Below are 18,182 nucleotides of genomic sequence, written 5' to 3'. Positions count from 1 at the left end.
GCATGACTTCGGTAGTTGGCAGGACCCTAGGCAAGCTAACAAATCTGCTCAGAAGTGTAGCAATTACTAAAATGCATTTTATATTATGGATTAATTCTTTTGCCTCCCATCACTGTTTCTTACCCTGTACCTGAACACATACCAGTTACACTGAAATTTTCTACATGAATAAAATGCCAATTTAAGATGAATTTGAGGAAGTGCCACTTTGGTTACTAATGACACCCTTTGCAAGTAAAAATATTCACCACCATTGCACATATGCTATGTAGTTGATCTGTATCTGTGTTACTTAGCCAACCTTGACTCTTTTTCTGCCATACAAAAAATAGTTTCTTTCTGATATTCAGCAACAGAGGGTACCCAAACCTTGGCAAAAGTGGACATGCAATTCAGATTGGTGCCTGTTAGTACCTGGCATCCACTAACCCACTGCAGGAATGGGTACTTGGCCCAATTTGGGTTGAAGAGAACGATAATACTCTGACTGAGAACTGCAGGAAAAACATTCTTGATTTTTTTCTGGTACATTGGAAAGGGAGCAATTACAGTATAGCCTCATGCTACAGTAATCTTTTAATTATAAAATAATATCTGTCTAAGTATTGTTATCTGAAATAAAATGATCACAGGGCATTACTCATACCTTCAATTAAAACTTTTGAGCACCTGTCTGCATGAAATAAATATATGTGTCTGCATAAATTAAACATGTAGAAAGACTATTACTGGACTTAGACACAGTCAGATTGGAAATTCTGGTACTTTAAAAAAAGTCTTTTACTTTTCCCTCACCTGATACCCAGAAGTAGAAAATGGTAACAGTGATTTATCCATGTATTTTTTGTCTGATCATTTTTTTTTCCTAAAAGTATTATTTTGTAGTATGTGTGTTTTCTTGTTTGTTTGTTTTCAGTATAGATCGGGTATGTCTTAGGTAAAGAGAGAATATGGATAAATTCATTACATGATATTTGACTATTTTGAATGTTTTAATCAACAAGATTTTCTTGTGAATGTGAACTTTAATACAGTTCAAAAATAATAATGAAACCCTAAAAATTCTTGAGAAATGTTTTTAAACAAATAAAAAGAAAAAATATACTTCCCAAAGTTATTGCTTCATTTCCTTTATAATTAGCTTTATAATTCAGTTTTCTGATTTTGGTGACTCTTCTGTAAGCAGTTCATTTTAAGTATTTTAATGTTTTATGTTTATGATGTTCATTCCAGGGTCTGATTGTATTTGACTATTTGAATTTTGTTATTTCTTTCAATACTATTTTGGTATAAATCAATGTACTACATCCAATTTTCTATTCAATTAAGACATCTTACAATTTAATCATATACTTGTTGGAGTACAATGATCAATTCTTACCTCTAGAGATTTAATTGAAATATGCAGAAACTGATAAAGATATGCCATTATGCATTTGAAGAGTCATAACTTGTTTAGTCATATGAATTAGTTTGTCAGACCACATACTTTACTGCTACACTGTACAATTACGCCAGGCCTAAAACATTTCCATTTCCTTTTCCTGCCTTATAAATATTGCCATGTTATCTTTTCTGTTTTTCTACTTATCATGTCTGAGTTTAATTTTCCTTTTAAAATGTCAATTTGTATTGTATTTGGTAGAGAAGTGAAATAATCAGTGGAGGGTTTTTAAGGACAGCGCAAATTGCCTAATCAATAATTTAAAGATAAAAAAATAGAATACAAATTTAATATGACTTATGGTTTTCTGTGCTTTCTAAGAGAGTTCATTAAAAATTTCACTCATATTTTCTTCGTATGAACTTTCAATAATGAAAACACACTAGTTTAGAATCAGAAACGAAGCAAAAAATCACTGTCTTCAATTCCATGTATTTTTTCTTTTGTATTGTGAAGTGTGCTGACATTAAGCATGATTAAGAATAATTTCTATATGATAAAAAAAGCCTTCTTAAGATTACTTGTCATGGAATAGACAAAAGCATTGCTTTTTTCTGTCCATTCAGAGACAAGTAGAAAACACTGAATCTTGATATTAAAGATGCAGTCTTATCAAAGAAAATGGAGAGTAAATTTTTTTTTTTAGTAGGACAATATCATTGGTCATAGGAAATTACCTAGAGTTCATGGAAAAGTTCATGGCTATGAAGACTCCAAAGAGAGTATCAAAATAGCTCAGTATGGGATAGTTATCACTATACAGACAGACATTTAAATAGCAGAATTCAGAACTTTGAATAACAGTGTTCTAGGATTAAATTACAAGTAGATGTGTAGAATGCATTTCAAGTTTCTAATTTACAAGTTTGATGAAGGATTACCTGATTTATAATTAAGTTAATCAAACATTACTATGCAAATTAAAGCATTTCTTAGTGGTATAGAAATTAAAGTGTGAGAAATGGAGAGATATTTAAAATTACGGAATCATCTCTATTAAATAAATGACAAATTCTTGAGGTTTCATTTACTTGCAAACTAGCAGGTAGACTGCCACAGTGAATTGTGGTAAGGCAGAAAACCTTTGGGTCAGGGACAGTTTATTGTAGCAACAGACAAATCATCACAGGGCATTGTTGTGAGGGTCCGGTGTTTCTTCAACTTGCAGGACTACAGTGGAAGCACTAAATCTGAAAACTCTCTCCAAGTGGAGAGCCTCAGGTGAACTGTTCATTCTCTGAATGCCTATTTTGAAAATTAGATCAGCTCAGATTAATCTTCTAAGAATGAGAAATAAACAGAATAGTGATGAGATAGTAACCCACGCAAAACAGAAGGGAAAAGAATGACTTGCCTATTTGCCTCGCTTCTTTTTCTTCTTCCTCTGTATATATTTTTCAGTTTAGATAGTGCTTTAAATAAGCTCTCCTCCCTGCATCTTACTGCAGTTCTGACTTCTGTACATTCAGAGTCCAGGAAACAGCACACACGTTTATATGAGATATTCATTAAAAAGAAAGCGTGAATCTTTTTACATTGTCCCTGTCTTTGCTTGCCGATTTTGTGGCAGGGAATGACAACTCCTACCCAGGTAGATATCAGCTATGCCGAATTCATGTTTCTCGCATATCAAGGAATGAATTTTGAAAACAAAGGAGGTGAAGAGTAACAGAAGTATATTGAGGGAAAGTTCATGAGAGAGCGAGGAAGAGTCCTTAAAGTATGTTGCTAAAAGGTTTTCTCCAAAAAGGTTTTATACAGGAAGATTACAATGTGAATAACAACTTGGGTAAATAAGTTATGATTCATCAATAAGATTACAAAGACAGTCACTTAGCTAATAGCCATTCTTTAGGGAAATGAGGCACATAGCAAGGGTATATGGCTAATATTAACCTTACCTTACCTGCAACTTCTAACATAGAAAAAACAAAAGCATTCCTGGAAAATAAATGGGAGTTTAAGTAAGGCTCTTCTGGTCAGGATGCTCAGGTCACCCACCCACGTATCTGATGCCCTCCCTGCTTGCCCTGGACCAGGTGGTACTAATTACAGCATCATCTCAAATTGCTGTTTATCTCTGGAGAGATCTCAGGCCTGGGCATTGCATTTCCATCTTGAAGTCTAGTCCTTTTCAGATGCGCCTCCAGCCACCATTGTGATTATTCATCTTCTACACTGAATCCCTGAAGGGCCCAGATCCTTCTCAGAATGCCTAATAAGTTCTACCTAATTTGGCTCTGTATCATAGTTTTGTCTATAATAATTTTGAAAGGCTGACCACTCAGGCAGAAGTACTTGAGTATATGTGTTTGAAATCAAGCAACAGTTTAGTAAAGCCTCTAACTGAAAAGTTAAGAACTAGTTAAAGCTGTGTTTAGGTTACTGTTATGTAATCAAACCTCTGTTGAGAAGAGATATTTGAAATTCTAGACAGCAGTTTTATTTTCCTCTCATGTGATTTTTTTTTTTTTTGCAAATAATCTAAAGAATGAAATGATCATGTGAAAATTGCTGCAATTCTCATTTTAGCTAAGGATCAGAAAAACATCATTTAGTTGAGTGGCTATCCACTGCTCCATTATCTATCCTGAGAAGGACTCTTTATCACAGGAAGTGCCATTCACATCACTGACACTTCTATATGAACAGTGGTGATTACTAAGGATTATCATGACTTCTAAATGAAGATGATCTTGATTCTGGCTACTTCTTGGGAAAATGCATTTATTTTATATAATTAAGTTTATCCTAATACCAAAGATTACTTAAGGAGAAGAACATTTAGGTTGTTTTCCTATTTTGAAATTTCTTAAGAACTGCATTTTGGTGATCCATGGTTAAATTAACACAGAAATGAGTTAAAAAAAAATCAACTTAGGGAGTGAGGAAAACAATTATTAATCTAACACAGATGCTATGTTCTTTTTAATGAGTCAGACTGTGAATATTGCAGGTTTTGTGGGCCATATGAACTTGGTTTTAGCTACTCACTTTTTCCATTGTAATGTTAAAACAGGCAAAATGTAAATAAATATAGAGTGCTGTGTGATTGACTTACAAGACCAGGCAATGGACAGTCAAAGTCAGCCTAAAGCTATTATTTATAGACCTGCGGTGCAGCATTGACCCTGAAATATTTGTTTCCTAAGTTAATTACTAGGACTAAAACTATAAGACACACTTTATTCAAAACTACTGAATCAGAGACTTAACTGAAAATATAGCAGTGATATCTGGGAAGTTGCAGTCAATGAGTAGAGACAAAGACCAGGGTGTGAGGAGAAAATAGTAAGTGGAGACACGGTGGGGGGGGGGTTATTACCAGATTGATCTAAGTAGCATTCTAACTGCAGGCTGCCCAAGGTTAAAGAATGAGTCCAGAGTTGCTTAGTAAATTTTGGTTAAGGGGGATGCATTTGTAGTACTAACGTAGTGCTAAATGTATTTGTACATAAGGTAGAAGGAGGATAAAAAGGAAATATATATATATAATAAATGCAGTCAGAAGCCTTTGTAGAAGACAAAATACTTGTTGATATCTTTTTACGAGATTGATGATTAATTATCTACTCTCTGCTTACCTCACTGTCCTGGTGATGGACTCTGCTACAGCTAATCAGTTTTGCACTTGTAATATGACAGCAGATGACATGCGTGGACCTGTTTCCTTTACTTACAAAATACAAGCATTGAAGAGTCAAATGCAACCCAAAGCTGAATGCTGGAACCCCTAAAATACCACCAAACTTACCTGTGAAAATGATGAAGAGTGAGTGAGGTAACTGGTTACATTGATTGAAAAGATCACTGTCACCATAGGAATCAAACAGTACATGGAAAGAGAAGAGCCCAAGAAGTATGAGTTTTTGTGATCTATTTTGACAGATACTCCATTAAATAGTATTGATTAGGGTTTGGCGAGACTTACAATATGAGCACTTAACGATGGTATATTTGGGGAGATGAAGGTTAGGAAAAGCTCTCAGATAGTAAATAGTCATTTGTAAGAGCTGAATATTATTCTGAAAAAGCAATATTTATCCAGCAAATATTTGTTGAACAAATGGCTTTTTTAAGTACTTGGGTTTTCATGAAGTTCCTAAAAAAGAGAACTATTTATTTTTTAACTTCATCTTCCTGGTAAAAATACCCTAAATTATTAAAAATTGCATTCTTGCAAAAGTTGACTAATAAATGTGATGAAAACCATGAGGGTCTACATGGTTTTAGTTCTCCAAGGAACTAGAAATAGGCTTTGAAGAATGGAGCCAGTATAACACCTGAATAAGATACTATGATGACTGTTTCCTTACAGATATACCAAATTGAGGAAACGTTCATGCATGAGACTACTTCCTCAGAAGCTAAGAAAGTCATGTGGGAAACCATCCTATTGTGTTTGGTTTTACTATAACAAAACAAAAACTTATTGAAGGGAAGTTGCTTATATCACTGCTCCCTACCTACAAGCAGCAAAATTTGGAGAAAGATGCTTCCAATTTGCGGCAGGAAGAGAAAATTAAAGCAATCCCTTATACTTAATTCCCAAGACCAAGACTAAGACCAAGGTAGAGAAACACAAAGCCCAGTGATCTTGCACTGCCAAACCAAAGCCCATGAAATAAACCATTACATCAAATTAGGTCAAATTACAGTGACAAACCTTAGGAAACACAGTATAAAGCAAGACTCCACCCCTTGGGAAGGAGGACATGTATCGTAATACAGGGTATTGTTTTAGAGCAGTGGCAGAAAGTGATCCACAGATAAGCCAGAAATTAATGATGTTTGTGGGTTGCCTGTGTCATTTGAATCAGGAGGAATTGCTGTGGTCCATGTATTAAATGTATAATAGTTTATGTATTTAAGCCAAACAAAGCTTTATTTATTTTAAAATACATTATTATTATAACATTTTGTTTTTAAAAAGGGCAAGTGAGCCACAGATTGTTGAACACATCTGGTCTAAACCTTTGGGAAACTGGCACCAGGGGAAATTTGTGCACCAGTGGAATGAACTATGGCTTGACATACATTATTTCTGTTTTTGAGTAGGCTAAGAGCATACCTGCCTCAGCAAATTGTCCTTGGCAGGTCACTTCAACTGTGAGTCAAGTGCGACTGTTTACTGAGGGACTGCCTGTACCATACATATCCTCAGCCTTGTACAACAACATGTCTTACTTGTAGCAATCAGGGTGCTAGAACATTCCAAGCATGAGACAGAGTGCTGTAGCACAGTGGGAGACTCATCTTTCAGCTCATGCTGCTGGTCACTGTGAGGTGAACCTCAGTGTACTCCTGAGAATGTACATGCTCTGACAGCTGTGAGACCCAGACATAACTTGGTTTATCCTTGCCCTAAGTGACTAAAGAATTGTTGTCTCAGTTACTTTCCTCATTGCTAAGATACAACATTTGACACAATTTAAAGGAGGAGAAGTTTATTTTGGTTCTCATTTCAAACATGGCCTCTTGGCTCCTAAAAAGGAAGCAGTATAGTAGACTGGTGTGGGAAAAAGGCTTCTCAGCTCATGGAAGCCAGGAAACACACACAGAGAGAAAGAAAGACCAACAGACACATAGACAGGCACAGAGAGACAGACACAGACACAGTACAGAGCAGCAGAGGCCTCTGAATAGCTGGAAAGTCAAGCACTGTGAACTAAATCCTGGGGAACAAATTTGGTCTGAGACTCTTCTCAGCAGCATGTCCTAAGCTCTCATCTCAAAGCAAAATCTACAATGTAAAAGGAGGGATTTTGGAGAGTTCTTACAGGTCCTCGAAGCATTCTTCTTATTTTCCTTTTGTTAAGTAGTTGACTTCATTTAATATAATGTTTTCAATAACCAAGCTGTCCTTTTCGAAGTTTGTAAGTTTTCTTTTAGGGTAACTGAGAACTTTTCAAATGGGATTTTTTAGTCTTGATTTTTATTATAAACCTGGCTAAGTGCAGCAAGCAATATCCATGCTACAAGCCGACTGGTAACTTGACTTGAAATTTCTTTCACATGATCAAATAAATCACAGCCCTTAATCTCAGTGTATTTTCGCCCAGAGCATAACATACATGACCTGAAGTGCAACTGCCAGTGGTGTTCTTAGTCTCTACTGAAACCTCTTGATCCTGGTCTTTACTGTTTGATTTTTATCAGCACTCTGGTCCTTGGCATTCTATCCAGAATCTCCTATCAAGCTCGGCTTCCAACATGCTAGGGCTGGTTCCTTAACTGTCAACTCAAAATCTTTCTAAACATCTCTGGCAAACCAGTTCCAATGACTATTAAGCCACATGGTCAGGTAGTCACAGAAATAACAGTGCTTTTGGTGCAAACATCTGTTTCAGTTACTTTCCTTGTTGCTGAGACACACTATCTGGCACCTGAGATTTGAAGGAGGAAAGAATTATTCTAGTTTATGTAACAATCCACGGCCAACTGGCTTCATAGAAGAAACAGAATAGCAAAGGGGTACAGTGAAAGAGAAGCTGCTCACTGCACAGTAACCCAGAAGCAGACTCAAGGGGTGAATGGGGAAGGAAGGTTAACCCATCTAAGTCATGCCCAAGTAACCCCCTGTGTCTGACAAGGTCTAACCTCCAAACAGCAAGTGAGCTATAATTGTTCTCATAATTTAGTGGTATTACAAACACATGCAACTTCACAAGCTATTTTACATCTAAATTGTAACGACTGCCTTCACTGGCACTAATATAACTTCAGAAAGCAGAGAATGCTGTACTACCACATTCACTGCATAGGATGGAATAGCGATGCAAGGCTTTGCTGTGACACTTACTGTGAGCTAGTGAAATTTCATGCAACCCCCTTCACCTGCCTGCAAGTGGAAAGAGCTCCTGAAACAGTGCTAAAACCAGCACAAGAATGACCTCGTGTGTCTTTCAGACACGTGTTTTGACTAGCATCATTTGTGAGTAGTTGCGACAGTCATGTGTCATGAGCCCATCTCCAAAATAATCATCACAGGCCTTGGCATAATGTTGGGACTATTGAGGTCATAGCAGGCTGTGGGCAAAGTGTGACACAGGGCATTGGAGGTTATATATGTAACAAAGACAGCTAAAGCAAGTCCATTTAAGGCAACTCAGTCCAGATCTGGGCAACTGTGAGTGAGGCAGGCATCTGAGCATACCCAGGCCCTAGGGAGAAACTTAGGAAAAATATACTACTTTTTATGTACTCTCCTGTTTCCTCCCGAATAACTCAGCATATTTGGGACAGATGTCAACTTGGTTTATCCTGTAATACTACCTAGTGGCAATACAGTAGTAAAAGCATATCTGGACCTGGGTGTCATTCAGTATTGAAACTGTGGACATTTATGCCAGCTCCGAGAAAATTTATAGCCTGTTTAATTTTAGGAAAGACAAGCACAAAGAAGATCAGGATAAAGATCTATTATAAATATCCAATGCTTCACTGCCCAGCAAATGTTGATAATGGTGCATTCCAAAAACCCGTAACAGATTTTAGAAAATCATGATCTCAATCTATGCTCAAAATTATGTGTCAGAATCTGAGCAGATAGTAATCAGCAGGAGAGAACTGTGACAAAGAGAATCTAAAACAGTTCTTTTAAGGAAATTCGATGAGTTTGAAGAAAACACAAAGAAATTTTCCAATCCACTATCAAGAGAAAATTAACAGAGGTAGAAGCAATAAAATAAACATTATTGAGCTGAAAAATATATCCAGAACATTAAAAAATCTGACTGATCCCATCAATGCTAAGATAGATCAAATAGAAGAAACAATTAGTGATTTGGAAGATAGGCCTCTTGGAATGATACAGTTGAAAAAGAAAGAAAACAGAAAGAAGAGGATTGAAGGAGGCTTATATGAACTTTGGAACAACTTCCCAAACCTAGAAAAGGATACAGATATACAGAAATAGGAAGGTCAAAGGTCAGTAGGCAAATTCAACCAAGGCTACCCTGTGACATCGTGAAGCGCTCAGGGTTGAAAATTAAAGAGAAAACATTCAAAGCTGCAAAGGAAAGAAATAAATATCACATAAGGGTGACTCAATTTTCCTGATAGTGGATTTCTCAGCAGAAATCTTACAAGGCAAAAAGAGTGAAATAAGATTTTGCAATACAGAAGGAAAAAAAAGTTCTAACAAAGCTTGCAAAAACACATTGTTCTACAAAGCTATTCTTTAAAAATTAAGGAGTGATAAATTTTTTTAGACAAATAAAAGTTAAAAGATTGTTATTGTCCCAAACTGAGCTCCAGTAAAACATAACGGGAGTTTTCCTCAATTACAACAAGGTGACATTAGACAAAGGAAACTGGTAGCTCACGCCTCCAGAGGCAGAAACAAAAGCATCGCTGACAGTTGCAGATTAGCCTCATCTACACAGTGAATTCAAACCAGTCTGAACTGCGTAGTGAAATCCTGTCTGAAAAAGAAAAAAAAATAATAATAATAGACAAAGAAAGATATAATACTCATTGGTAGTAGTGATGATATAAATACAGAATTCTCTGTTTGCATAGTACAAGAGCCATCCATATACTTAGTATGAAGAAGAAAAAAAGTAATAGTTAATAATCATGATCACTTCATTAATATGTAAGAGATTGATAAGATGCAAAATAGAAAATCAAGACTCCAGTTGTGTGTGGGGGGAGAGTTTTCTCAGTAATACATTTTTATCATGGTTTGTGTTTCCTTTTATAAAAAGCTTTTTGTAAACCTGTTAGCAACCCCAAAACAAAAAGTATAATAGATAAACCAAAAATAACAAGCTAGGTATCCAAACACACTACAATAAAAGGCTGGTCACAGAGGAAGATTATGAAGTAGAGAAAAAGAAATAAATTCTTTCAACAAACTAGAAAATAAGTTACAAAATGCTTTTAGTAAGCTTTGATCTATTACTGACTAACTTAAATATAAGTGGATTGTTATTAAATTATACAGAGTGAAAGACTAGAATAAAAATAGCAAAATAATACCTAACTACATGTTGCTTACAAGAAACACTTCTAAGCACACAAATAGACTGAAAGTAAAGGGAACAGATAAGATGTTCTGTGCAAACAGAGTTCAAAAGAAAGAAGGTACAGCCCTAACTATACAACATAAAATAGACCATAAATTAAATAAAAGGCACATGACATAATAAGACTAGGTTAGGAAATAAATATCTTCAATATGAACATCCAACATTAGAACACACAAATGTAAAAACAGATTTTCATAGACCCAAAACAACACAGAGACTCCAAATTCAGTAATTGACTTCAAAACCCTGTTTTCAGCAATGAATGGATCATGCAGACAGAAAATCAAGAAAAAAGCAGCAGTTAAATTCTACGTAGACAAAAGAGACTTAACATACCCACATGTCATTCTATCCCTCACCTGCCGAATACACATTTTTCTTCTCAGAATATGGAGTAGTCTCCATGATGGACCACATGACAAACTGAGTCTTCCTGATTTTTTTAGAAATTGAAAATATTTTCTGATCATAGTTTAGTAAAACTAAAAAGTAATCACAAAAATTCTGAAAATTGCAAAATAGATGAAAATCAAACAGGTTACTTTGAACACCAGAGATTCAATAAACAGTATCATTAAGAAAAATAGTAAAATCTCTTGAAACAAATGCAAATAGAAACGCAACATACCAAAAACTATGGGATCAACAGAAGCAGTCCTAGGAGGTATGCTGAGAGCAATAAATACCCATTAAAAAAAAAGTTCCCATTAGATAACATGTCACTTTATCTCAAGAACTAGAAAAACAAGATGATTGCAAGAATAAATATTATAGAAACAAAAAGAAATACTGAAAAAGATGAAAGAATAGTGTCTTGGAAATGAAAAAAAAATAGACAAACCATTAGATAAACCATGAAAAAGATGACACAGATAAAACCAGATGGGCAAAAAGGAATTACCACAAATGCTATTACACACTCTGAGCGATCATTAGAGATGATTACCCTGTATGGACTGTATCCTCACATACAAATACACTGTATTTTCACAGATTTGATAACTTAAAGAAAATAGATAAATTCATAGATATATACACCTTACCAAAACTGAACTTTGAAGAAATAGAAACCCTGAAGATCAATAACAAGTAATGGAATAGAATTAACTGTAAAATCCTCACATTAAAAAAAAAAATCAGAACAAGAATGTTTACTCCTGAATTCTTCAGATATTTAATAGACATTAATACCAGTGCTATTTATTTATGTATTTATTTTTCATTTTATTTTAAAGAGAATAAAACCAAACAAAATAAAACAATAAAGCCAATTAAAACAAAACAATGAAAATGATACAGGACTGCAAAACAAGATATTAGGAAATCAACATGTGCTACAATAGTATATCTTGTTATCTTCAAAATAGCTGACTATAGCATCAAATATAATAAAATCAAACAAAGAAAATATAACAAAACCAAACAAAGCAGACATTTCTTTTTTCTATTCAAAACTAAGTATGTTCTCTTTGTCTTTAATACCTAGATTAAATATAAACTGTATATTTTCAAAAAAATGTTATCGTGCCATCCTGTATAGTTCCTGCACATTTGAAATCACAGATCGCAAAAATGGGTTTATATTGTTACTGGCAACCTGAAATTCTTTTTTTTTTTTTTTAATTTTAAAGAGAATAAAATCAAAGTAGATCAGAACACAACAATGCAAGCAACACAGGACTTCAAGACAAGACAATCAGGGGCCAGGGATTTAACTCAATGGCATATGTGCCAGCTTGGCAAATTGCCAGGTTGAGAGTTCAATCCCTGGCACCAAAATAAACAAATAAATAAATAATAAAGACAAGAAATCAAAAGTGGCCACCGTAATGCTCTATTTTTCCCCCGAAATTGTTGTCCATACCTTCACACACAATAAGTAAATAAAATAGTATAAAACCTATAAAAACAAAAGAATGAAAGCACTATTGGTCTTCAAAACCAGACAATAGGAAATCAACCATGGCTACCATAATGTCCCATGTTTTCTTCCAAGTAGCTGTCCGTACATGTACACCTATTGAAATAAAATAATAGAAAATAGAAAAAACCACTTAAAGAATAAAAGCATTATTGAACTTCAAAACAAGATGATAGGAAATCAACAATGGCTACTATAATATCTTGTTTTCTTCAAAATAGCTGTTCATATCATCACATGTAATAAAATCAATTCTTCTAAACTCTTTAGGAAAAGTTGTAAATAGGTATTGTAATTTATTTGCCACCTTAAATTCTATTGAAAATACATTATCTGAACAGGTATTTTTCCATACATTTTTATATAATGCTGCATTTCTTTGATTTCTAAACTGGCTAAGGACCCCATTAATATAAAAGGAAGAAAGAAAGACACCCATTCATAAAATACTATTTATCCACAAAAAACAAATGAAATCTTGTCATTTGCAGCAACATGAATAGAAGTAGACATGATTATTAATTAATCCAAGTATGTAAGTACCACGTGATCTCACTTATATGTGTGAGAGCTAAGCTGAAATAAGTTAGGAGTGAAGATTGTCCAATTCCAGGAAGGTAGAAAGCAAGCAAGAGATGAGTAGTGGCTGATCTGATTTACAGGCAGATAAATACTCTTATATACTATTGCATTAAAGTGTTTGCTGATAACTATTACACACTGTTCATTACAGAAAAGAAGAAGAAAGGATGTTGGTAACTTTTACTGTAAAGAAATGATGAGTATTTGAGAGAGAAATCTGACTTACATAATTTAAACATTATGTAATGTATTCATATATTAAAATATTATATGCTTCTTCCTTACTATATAGAATTTTATGTCTTTAAGTATGTTAGAAAATAAATTTTTAAAAATAGCTTTTGTTTAATTAATAAAGCAATTGGAAACCCCAAACAAACACATCAATGTTAAATAAAAATGTTCAAAGGAATGATATGGTCAAATATTAAATGACTGGAAAAGAGTTCAGAGGATAGAAATTTTGGGTAAGGAGTTTAAAAGACTTGGGAATGCAACAATGCTTTGTAAAAGACAAAAAGTCTGAAGAACATTTGGGCATTTGTTAGTAGAAACTGTGAGCAAAGCTGAGTGAGAGGAAACGTAAGATTTGTGGAGAACTGTGAACAATAAGATCGTAGATTTTACAAGGTATCAGTATGTAATAAATACAAAATAATTTAAAACTTTACACTTGGGAAGAATGGGTTTTTTTGGAGCATGTGCAACAATACAGAATTGTATAGAATGTGTTGTGTGATAGAAATAACTAGAGGCACAGGAAACTCCTGAAAATTACCAATCAGCTCGCTGAGAGATCATGACGGACAATGTTTATATGGAGGACAAAAACGTAAGTTGTGTATGTACATGGAATTAGAAGGGAGAGTGCAGAAACATTATAATACATTTACTTTACCTATATACACAGTTTTATGTGATCTAGTAGTGAGTTTAACATGTAGAATTGACAAATTCTAAAGGTCACAATTTGTTGTGTTTATAATCAATAGGAAGATGGAAATAAACACGATTATTTAGAAAGAAGCTGTTGGAGAAAAGAATAAATTTCAGAGCTGTCTTTGAAGGATGTCTTTGCTTTTATAAGAATCAGGAAAACAGAAACTATAAAATATTTGAAGAAAAAATGCAAAGGCAAGGTAGTGATTCAAAGCAAAGAAAATGTTCATATTGTGGCACTCTGTGAAGTCAAAGGTTGTAGAAAATCACATTAGTTTGATTATTGCAGGTCAGTGGTGATGAAAGAGGACTGAAATTTCAGGAGAGAGAGATGGAACTGCATTGCTCAAAATATGCAAAATAGAATGCAGGGTGGACACAGAATAATCAACCCAATATACAAACAATTCACTGAGAATTACTGTGCAAGAGAAAAAGAACAGGAGACCTGAATGAATAAAGTTAATAGTTCCTTGTTGGTGTGGAGAATTATATTTACTCAAAAAGTATAAGTAGTGGAAAACAGAAAATAGACATTAAATATTCAAGAGCTTAGAGTATAATTGATTGTTACAAATTGGAGATTTTCTTTGCAAAAAAGAAAAATTATCTATTTTCAAAAGTCTGAGAAAAACAAGAATGAGCATGGATTGAGAGTTCTATGTGATGAAAAAAGACAATGAATCTACTTGAGGCCTGGGGATCTTGGTTGTGAGCCTAATCTTAGGACAGTTGGACAAGTTGCTTACTCCGTTTCAATTATGAATAACTATATTTTTGACTTATAATTGTCACATAATTAAAGAATAAAATCTTACTTCAGTATAGCAGTCCTTACTAAGAGAGCTCAACCATTTTCTATGAAAAATATTTTTATCATTTTGTTCTGTGTTTTTTTTTTTTTTAGTTTATTGAACTATGTTTTCACATATGTGTTTTATGTGAATCTGAAATTAATTGTTAGCTATGGATATAGTTTAATGGCACAGCACCTGTCTGGCAAGAATGAGGTCATGAGATTGATTCTTGGTACAAAAAAAAAAAAAAAGAAAGAAAGAAATTAATTTTCAGAAAGTCCCTAAATTATGGACAATTATGAGTTTTCAGAATTTTTTTTCTTAAGTATATCAGACAGATTGTTTTAATGAAGATCATGTTGTATTAAAACTCTCAGAAAACTGATTTCATCAATCTTTTTCCACTTTTTGAAAACTTGTTATAATAGATAAATTTAATTTTGAAATACTCTAAGAAAATTATCATGTCAAAGTTGTATGCACAAAGTATCAATAATAGCACAAAAGCCAGTGCGGTGAGTTTATGTTTATCTATGTGCAGAGTAAATTTATTAACTATCTACTTCCCAGATGATTCACAGCATATCCAATCAAGAAAGCAGAATTTATTGCCTGTTTAAGTCAGGGAAGATAAGAATTTAAAAGTGTCTTAGAGTGAGGTACCGTGGTACATAGTTTCAATCCCTGATAATCAGGATTGCAAACCAGGAGGATCTCAAGTTTGAAGCCAGCCTGGGCAGTTTAATAAAACTCTCTCTAAAAAGAAAACAACAACCACAATAACAACAAATTAGAGGTCTACGGTTGTAGAATTCTTGTCTGCATAGTTCAGGGCCCTTATTTCAATTCCCAGTACTAAATCTATAAAGTTTTAGTGTCCAAAAGAAGGAGATAGGGGAGCAAAATGCAGGATTGGGATTCTGAGTTTGAGTAGCATGCAAAATGTGTGTGTGGTGGGGTACATTTCATGATATAATACTTTGATTACTTGAAGTCTTACTTTCAAGAGCTTAAGTTCCTAAATTTTCAGAAAATTCCTAAAATGCAAAAATTTTCTTCCAATTCATAATCTCAACTTGGTGGACAAGAATTTCCTAAAACAGAGTGGGTCACATGTCTTTAGGGTGCTTCAGTGCTTGATCCTGATAATGAGGGTGGGATGCAGAGGGGTCTCCATTGTTAATGTCAATAATAGTTAAAAACTGAAGCATAATGTTAAATGCCGTTGATTTTGTGTAGGAGAGGTATAAAATATGGTTGCACGATTGCATATGAAAGTAAGATTTATTCCTGATGTTTCTTTTTTTAATTCAAATTATGGAAAAAATAAAATGAGACTAATGACTATTTTGGGGTTCTTCACACTAAGACACATGCTTGGATTTCAGAATAGATCCTGTCAAAATTTTTCATTAAAAATACTGCCTGAGTTGAGAATATGTTCAAGATAATTGCCTCTTAACTTTCAATGAGCTACAAAGCAGGAACCATTACCTAATTAAAGTACAGAGAGAACTTGCTTAATGCTGTCTTTAAGACAGTTTCAAGTAGCCTGCTATAATCTTCCCATGTTAATGTACTTTAATCATTGATCTGATTCACTCATATTCCATCAACTATTATTAAAACGAATACGCGGTAGATGGTTTAGAAATGTAGCTCCAGAATGTAATTTATTAGCCCAGTAAAATGAGTTTCAAAAATGGGAAATTCTACATGTGATAATAAATAAAATTTTAAGTTAAATAAACGTGAGACACAGAAGACTCATTTATAAAAAATCATGAAAAAGTTCATGAATAAAGACAGTTATTAAAGGCTTCTGAATCATTCTTGAAAAATCATTATTAAATAGTAAGGTAAAAAATTACACTGCATAAAATTTTTTTTCTCTTATTAGTTAGCAACATTGAACCAAATGCTAAAGTTTCAGGATGCAGGTGCAAAAGTATTTATACAAATGCAAATACAAAGTCTCTATATTTTTTCAAATCCCCAAAATTGTTCATTAAAAAGGATTTTAAAAATTAATTTTATTTTCTTGTGTTCATTTCCTTCTATGTCCTTGTGCTCTTATTCAAAATGAGATAATGAATTTTTCTTCTCCATGTCTCATAGCAATTTATTATTTGCTTAGTATTTTCTCTTACTGGAAGAAACTATGAGGCCATGTGTCTTCGTCTCTTCCATTTACCATGGATCATGTTCATACTAAAGCTACACTCTCAGTTTTCTTTATGTCTAAAGCCATAGAAATGTTCCTTTTGAGCTTTCTGCTGTATGGATTCCTTCTGGGAGAATAACCACTCAATGAAAAGTGTACAGCTATATTTATTTCTATTCCCAAATGCAAGGAAAGGAAAGCCACATTAAGAAAGCCTAATTTATTGATCAAATATTATGACGGTAATTTTGTTAGGGAATTCTCCTTGTTTTTTCTTGCTGTTTACAGGGATATGTTCAAGGTCAAGAAATGGTCCCGAGTGGATATGTCAAGAAAGATAATAAGGAACAGTTGGGGATTAGAATTTAAACCGAGATTGGATTCTTACTTGGAAGTACTACTATACAGTAAGGAGAGAGGAGATCAAATCATCTGACAAAACCAAACAGCAGTTTATCAGCAGTGTGGCTCATAAATATGGGGCTAGGAAGGAAAGAGAGAAATAGAATACTCATCAAAATCTTTATTGCCTATGTGAGCCTGTTATTTGTTCTGGATTACTAGAAAAGAAAATGTGTAAAGGTAAAGATATCAAAACAACAATTTATTCATAGCATATAATAGACATTCAGAAGATAGCATGATTATTTTGAAATCTCATAGAGCTCTCGGTCTATATTGTCAGCTTCAGGAAGTAATTGAGAAATCCGTTTGTGATCTTTTTTTCTCCTTTTCTAAAATGTTATTTGCCTTTTGCTGTTTCTGTTAAAAGCTCCAACTTACATTCAGGTGAATAAAAGCTACTGATTCTCACTACCATCTTTGATGTTAAGATTGGGTCATAACTAGTCTTTAGAATAAAACACTGAAAAAAAACACCTCATTTTTATTAGTGTTGATCATTTCTCATCACATTTATGTTAGGTATTACTATTCACGTTATTGAAATAACAAGAGAAGGGAGCGGAAAGCCACGTTCTCCCCGAAATGTTAGATCTTTCCACCACATCACCATGAAGTTCAGGCTGGTTTGGTCTCACTTTGTAGTCCAGTGTGGCCTTGGACCCAAACTAATTTTCTTGTGTCAGTCTCTGGAGTGCTGGGACTATAGGCGTGCACCACCATGACCAGCAAGACATTCACATTTTTAAAAATTGTGATTTATGTAGGTTTTTTCACTATGAACCGTGAAAATAATCCCCTTTAACATCACCCTTTCTCCAAGAATGTTCAGGTGGGTGTGTAACACAATGAAATTGAGCAAAAACTAGAAAGGAATTACTCAAATTTAAGAGGGACT

The 18,182-nt window shown here is 34.0% G+C and overlaps 1 protein-coding gene across 3 annotated transcripts in view; it reads left to right on the top strand.

The window, feature by feature from the left end:
* The window catches only part of Dpp10 (dipeptidyl peptidase like 10), a 1,298,333-nt gene that overhangs the window by 953,250 nt on the left and 326,901 nt on the right, over positions 1–18,182 (top strand). The window lies entirely within an intron of this gene.

The sequence above is a fragment of the Cavia porcellus genome, unplaced genomic scaffold, assembly GCF_034190915.1.
Source record: "Cavia porcellus strain 051 isolate PalLab524CR breed Dunkin Hartley unplaced genomic scaffold, mCavPor4.1 scaffold_12, whole genome shotgun sequence".
In the NCBI taxonomy this organism is placed as follows: domain Eukaryota; kingdom Metazoa; phylum Chordata; class Mammalia; order Rodentia; family Caviidae; genus Cavia; species Cavia porcellus.
Note: the sequence above shows the minus strand (reverse complement) of the source record. Positions and strands in the feature narration are given on the sequence as shown.